This window comes from Nicotiana tomentosiformis, chromosome 4 (genome assembly GCF_000390325.3).
Source record: "Nicotiana tomentosiformis chromosome 4, ASM39032v3, whole genome shotgun sequence".
Classification (NCBI taxonomy): domain Eukaryota; kingdom Viridiplantae; phylum Streptophyta; class Magnoliopsida; order Solanales; family Solanaceae; genus Nicotiana; species Nicotiana tomentosiformis.
In genome coordinates, this window is record NC_090815.1 from 112,878,267 (window position 1) to 112,884,744 (window position 6,478).

The 6,478-nt window shown below is 38.2% G+C and overlaps 1 long non-coding RNA gene across 1 annotated transcript; it reads right to left on the reverse strand.

Moving 5' to 3' along the window:
- Nucleotides 1-1,311: 1,311 nt before the first annotated feature.
- LOC104103552 (uncharacterized) lies at nucleotides 1,312-3,066 on the reverse strand. The gene is made up of 2 exons (XR_011415827.1): nucleotides 2,254-3,066; nucleotides 1,312-1,381 (listed from the first exon to the last, which is right to left on the reverse strand). It is a non-coding gene; the product is annotated as an uncharacterized lncRNA (long non-coding RNA).
- Nucleotides 3,067-6,478: the final 3,412 nt, after the last annotated feature.

Genomic DNA, 6,478 nt, shown 5'->3' on the forward strand with positions numbered 1-6,478 from the left:
AAGATTTAATGTCTCAGAAATTTAACTTCCAAGACATGTCCATTGTTACATTGACAGACTTGTAGTGCAGTCATGACGAGACCCATAGCTGAGAAGTTATCAGACCCAGGGAGTTTCACAATCCCATGCATGATTGACATCTATGCTTTTGCTAAAGCATTGTGTGATTTAGGGGCCAGCATAAACTTGATGCCCTTGGCTATCTACAAAAAGTTAGTGATCGGGTCCAAGCCTGCACTACTATTGAGTAGCGAGGATGGTCGATGCAGTTTTACCCAACAAGGTCCGGATCGAATCCACAGGGAGTTAATTGATTTGGAATTAGGTTTATATCTAAGTCTAGATACGTGTTTTGTTCCTAATTACGCTTCCACACATTTTGGTTTTGATTCTATTTCTAATTCTATTATATTGTATACAATGATTAAAGCTAAGTACAATATTTTTTTGATATTGGTTTTCAAGTGTTTAAAAGGACTAGGGTAGTGACTTCCACCTAGGTGGATATCTAACGGGTAGCAAGAATCTAGGACAAGCTTGATTAATTTGGGGTCGTAATATAGCTATCACACCCAAGTACTCACTCTATACCTCTCAATAGTTTGAGTGATTTTGCTCAATTTGGCTTTCTCAAGTCCAAATGGGTATTCATACAAGTCACGTGATATTAGCTCAGGTCGGGTATTACTATCTCTAGGTGTAACCCTTTAATTGGGGCTATCAATTTCTTGAGTTCACCCCAATTCCTTGTTAGCCTAGTTTTCCTAGACGTAGTCCCTCTTTCTCAAGAAGAGACTAAGTCATAAAGGCATGAATCAGTGTTTGCAACCACTAATTCTACAATTCTAGCAAGAACTGAGCTAAATATCACTAACCCATAAATATTCAAGCCCTAAAATTCAGTACCCATTAAATACTCATACTAGGGTTGGGTGACAACCCTAGCTATGGGTCTAGCTACTCATAGAAATAGTAGAAATCAAAGATGAAAACAAGATAAAATTCATAATACTAGATTAAAAGATGAAAAGCTAATGTTATAAGGTGAATCTAATATAAAATTGCCCACTTGTAGACACTTCAATAAACAAGAAGCTTATAGTTCTCATTGTATTTCCAAAATGTGAGTAAAAGAGCCTTTTGCGATATGTATCTAAAGTATGTCCATTGATAAGAGAATAGATTAATCAACTGCATTTAAATCATTATCAGCAAATTTGTACACGTTTCATACCATCTTGACCCTTCCTCAACATTCACAATAGTGAATACCTCCAATGTCTCAGCTGGAATTTGGTGACGTTGCATCTCTTTTCCAAAATAATTAAGTGGGAGCACAAGGAAATTGCATACAATAGCTGCAATGGAGAATATTCGGAAACTGCCCACAATAAGCAGCAGGAGAGTAAGTCTACTGCAATGGAGCAATGGTTCATAGATATAACAAAGTGCAACAGAAAGGTGGTTCTTCAAGATGAACTTTAAACACTGTTGGCAGTGATACAAAAGCCAAGGTAAAAATAATTATCAAGAGAATGAAGTTGAACAACAAAATACTAAGCAGAGATATAAATGTTTAACCGTACTTTCTTTTATAAGTAACATTTATCATGACTTCTACAGGCAATGAGACAAAAAGTGCAACACTGTTATAGGTAGTACTATTCGATATATTCACAAAAAGTATAACTAAGCTTCTTCGGTCACTACATTCCCATAATAGCACACAAATGCATGACTCACTTTACACAAGCTACACAGGTCCACTATCACCAGGAAAGACAATCAAAATCACTTAAATAGCACATATATATTTGGCCATCCTTACAGTTGTTTAAGCCATCATTAATGACCAGAACACAGATTCCCTTTTATTTTTGTTAATTTTTCCTTTACGGTGCTCCCCAATGAAATCCAATCATCCATCCTTCTAAGGGGATAATGACAGGGCAATGAGAGTAAGCCCTGACTGCTATTTTTGCAATAGGTAAGCAACTTCCCACTAGACAATACAGAAAAATGAATTATGCATATATACTAATCGTCCATTAAAAAATATGCAAGTTCCTTTACTAGAAATTACATGCTTGGTGAAATTTTCCCTGCAAATGATGAAAATACTTGAAATGGGAGAAAATTGGGTAGAAGCTAATTTAGACTAATTCATTAAAATTAGTATCAGAAGTTAAATTGACTTTTCTTGAACACTAGAAAATCTAACAACTAATAAAGTGCTGAAAATTCCAATTTCACCTGAAAACAATCATCCGCACAAATACTACTGCATCCAATCCCCCAGTAGCACATATTTCTTCATCAGAAGTCTCCCATGCCTTAAGGATCCAACTTGGAGAAGGAACAAATCGATCAAAGCGAAAGGCATCCTGTTGTCTTGCTCGCACTTGAGCAATCTTCGCGCCAAAGTAAACATTTACAAAGCTCGGTTGTTTCCTTAAAACCGAATACAAGGAGAACAGCACTACGCACACTGCAGTATTGACACCAGCAGAAGTCAACAAAGCAGCTAGCTTCATCTCCGACCCCAAATATTTTAACAACCTCACTAATTAAGACATGCCATCACTGCTTCCTTCCTTTAAAGATTGGAAAGATCTGGAAACAACAGCAAGTTTGGTGTATTAAGGTCAAGAAACTGCAGAAGTGAAAATCATAGTGAAGGATTCATTTGATACAGTGAAAAACTAAAGCAGTTTTCAGTCAACTAATTATCTGGTGATAACCAGCGAATAAATTGTACGATACACCCAAAAAAGAAGAATACGAATAAGATAAAAAATGTAACATTTTGATACTATAAACAAGCAAAATAAGAAGTTACACAGGAAAAGCTTTAGCCTTGCAAGCATGCTCATTTCAAATATCCCCTAGCATACTGAAGTCTACTAAAGTTCATTTAATCCAGTGGCTGCACGAGCCAATGTAACATGCACAACCCGCTGAATAAATCCAATTATAACCAAAATTAAGTTAAAAATAAAAGCTTTACAGTTAAGGTAACTCCTAATTCCATCTTCTTCACAAAATCAGTTTGTGCAAAAAACACTTTTGCATATCAGTTTCCAAATAGATCAATTCAGAGGCAATATAGTATTTTGAAACAGCAAAATACCATAATTCATCACATTGAGTCCGTTACTACTCAAATTGCAAGAGAGAGTAGACTCACATGAATCAGCGATAAAGGGTATTGAGGTTTAATTAGGATAGATTTCTATGGCTCTAAACAATCATCCCCAAGGGACATTACATGCACACATACAAATCAATCCAAAAGATCAGGGTCTGAAACAACTTATGGCAGTGAGTCTACGAAATGGTAGAGACCTAGATCTGAAGCAATAGATTGATCGCGAAAGTTGACCTACTAAAACATTTGTGTCAGTACCCATTGAGATCGATTATTTAACAGGGTTAACTGAGGCGACGGTACAACATGCACAAGAGAGCACAAGCAAAGAAAAAGAGGTTGCGAAGGAGAATGAGGTAGCACAAGAAGCAATAGTAGAAGCAGTGCCTGAGCAAGATAAAACTCAAATCACATGAAAGAAGTGACCTACAGCACCATTACCGCAGAGATTAGCAAAATATCAGAAAGACGATCAATATAAGAAATTCATGGAGATGTTGAAACAAATATAGGTGAACATTCTACTGATTTATGCATTGCGAGAGATGCCTGGGTATGCCAAAATGATGAAAGATTTAATGTCTCAGAAATTTAACTTCCAAGACATGTCCATTGTTACATTGACAGACTTGTAGTGCAGTCATGACGAGACCCATAGCTGAGAAGTTATCAGACCCAGGGAGTTTCACAATCCCATGCATGATTGACATCTATGCTTTTGCTAAAGCATTGTGTGATTTAGGGGCCAGCATAAACTTGATGCCCTTGGCTATCTACAAAAAGTTAGTGATCGGGTCCAAGCCTGCACTACTATTGAGTAGCGAGGATGGTCGATGCAGTTTTACCCAACAAGGTCCGGATCGAATCCACAGTGAGTTAATTGATTTGGAATTAGGTTTATATCTAAGTTTAGATACGTGTTTTGTTCCTAATTACGCTTCCACACATTTTGGTTTTGATTCTATTTCTAATTCTATTATATTGTATACAATGATTAAAGCTAAGTACAATATTTTTTTGATATTGGTTTTCAAGTGTTTAAAAGGACTAGGGTAGTGACTTCCACCTAGGTGGATATCTAACGGGTAGCAAGAATCTAGGACAAGCTTGATTAATTTGGGGTCGTAATATAGCTATCACACCCAAGTACTCACTCTATACCTCTCAATAGTTTGAGTGATTTTGCTCAATTTGGCTTTCTCAAGTCCAAATGGGTATTCATACAAGTCACGTGATATTAGCTCAGGTCGGGTATTACTATCTCTAGGTGTAACCCTTTAATTGGGGCTATCAATTTCTTGAGTTCACCCCAATTCCTTGTTAGCCTAGTTTTCCTAGACGTAGTCCCTCTTTCTCAAGAAGAGACTAAGTCATAAAGGCATGAATCAGTGTTTGCAACCACTAATTCTACAATTCTAGCAAGAACTGAGCTAAATATCACTAACCCATAAATATTCAAGCCCTAAAATTCAGTACCCATTAAATACCCACACTAGGGTTGGGTGACAACCCTAGCTATGGGTCTAGCTACTCATAGAAATAGTAGAAATCAAAGATGAAAACAAGATAAAATTCATAATACTAGATTAAAAGATGAAAAGCTAATGTTATAAAGTGAATCTAATATAAAATTGCCCAAAAGGGAAGTTCCAACTGTCTCACGTGCTCAGCAAATACACACCCCTCTCTAAAAATGACAAAAAGTTCTATTTATACTAAGCTGAAATTTTCGGACAAAAATACCCCTGCGGAGGTTACGCGGTTGCGTACTTCTGAGCGCAGCTGCAATCTTGCTTTAACGGACGCGTAATTCTGATCACAATCCGCGTTCTTCATTTCTAGATCTGGGTTGAGCATGGTTTTGCGGACCGTGTAATTTTCATCGCGGTCGCGTAGGAGACTTCCGCGGCCGCATAATCTTGACTTGGACCGCACTTCTTGTTTTTACTTAAAATGTAATCTCTCTGAACCTCAGCAACCGCGGTCCGCGTAATTCCAATCGCGGCTGCACAGGTACTTTTGTGGCCGTACCTTTCTGATGCGGTTCGCGTTCATGTTTTGGCCCAAAAATCCATCTCTCTGAATCTTCCTTTCGCGGCCCTCGAAATAGTGCTCGCGACCGCGTTGTAGCTTTCGCGGACGCACAATATTTGTGCGGTCTGCGTTTCACATCTTTTTGCCTAGTCTTGGTTTTTTTGTTCTTTTGTTCAAGTTTTGAGTCCTTTATGAGTTGATTATGACTCCTTTGGCTCATTTTGAACAATCCATGCAGGCAAGCATATTACATTAGTTTCTGGGAATACCTTCACGTATTTTTGGCCCTAAACACAAGTAAAAGATAGCAAATAATAGGTTAAAATCCCTACTTATCAGTTAGGCATAGGAAGAGCTAGACCCACGTCCATGTTACTACAGCTAGCCGACCGGACAGTGAAAAAGCCCTTTGGTATCCTTGATGATGTATTAGTCCAGGTTGGGAAGTTTGTGTTCCCAACAGATTTTGTCATTCTAGACTGTCGGATTGACGAGGAGATTCCCATAATTTTGGGAAGACCATTCTTGGTCACTAGGAGAGCTTTAATTGACTGTGAAACTGGAGAGCTCAAAATGAGACTAAATGATGAAGAGATAACATTCAACGTGTAGAAATCTATGCGGCAACCAAGTGAATTTGCTAACTGCTCTCTAATAGAAGTCGTGGATGTAATTTTGGAGGAGGAAGATGAGACCTTGAATGCTAAAGACCCTCTAGCAACCTGTCTCTTGAACTTAGATAAAGTAAATAGAGAGGATTTGGTGGAGTGGGTGTTGTCTCTTGAAGGCCAAGGGTTTTGGAAAAGAGAGCTCGAATTTGAGCCTTTACACTCAGAAGAAAGAAAAATTCCTCCAACTAAGCCATCGATAGAAGAGCCACCAAAGTTGGAATTGAAACTGCTACCACCTCACCTTAGGTATTTTTTCTTCGGACCTAACTCAACTTTACCTCTTATTATCTCATCTGGTTTGTTAGATGTGCAGAAAGAACAGCTTTTGCAGGTACTGAGTGAGTGCAAAACTGTAATTGGTTGGACCATTGCAGACATTAAGGGGATCAGCCTGGCCTTCTGTATGCATAATATTCTACTGGAAAATGGCCACAAACCTTCCAGAGAACATCAAAGAAGGCTGAACCCCAACATGAAGGAAGTTGTGAAAAAGAAAGTGATAAAGTAGTTAGATACGGGGATCATTTCCCCCATCTCCGACAGCAACTAGATCAGCCCAGTCCAATGTGTGCCTAAAAAGGTTGGGATGACTTTAGTGCAAAACGAGAACAATGAGTTGATACCA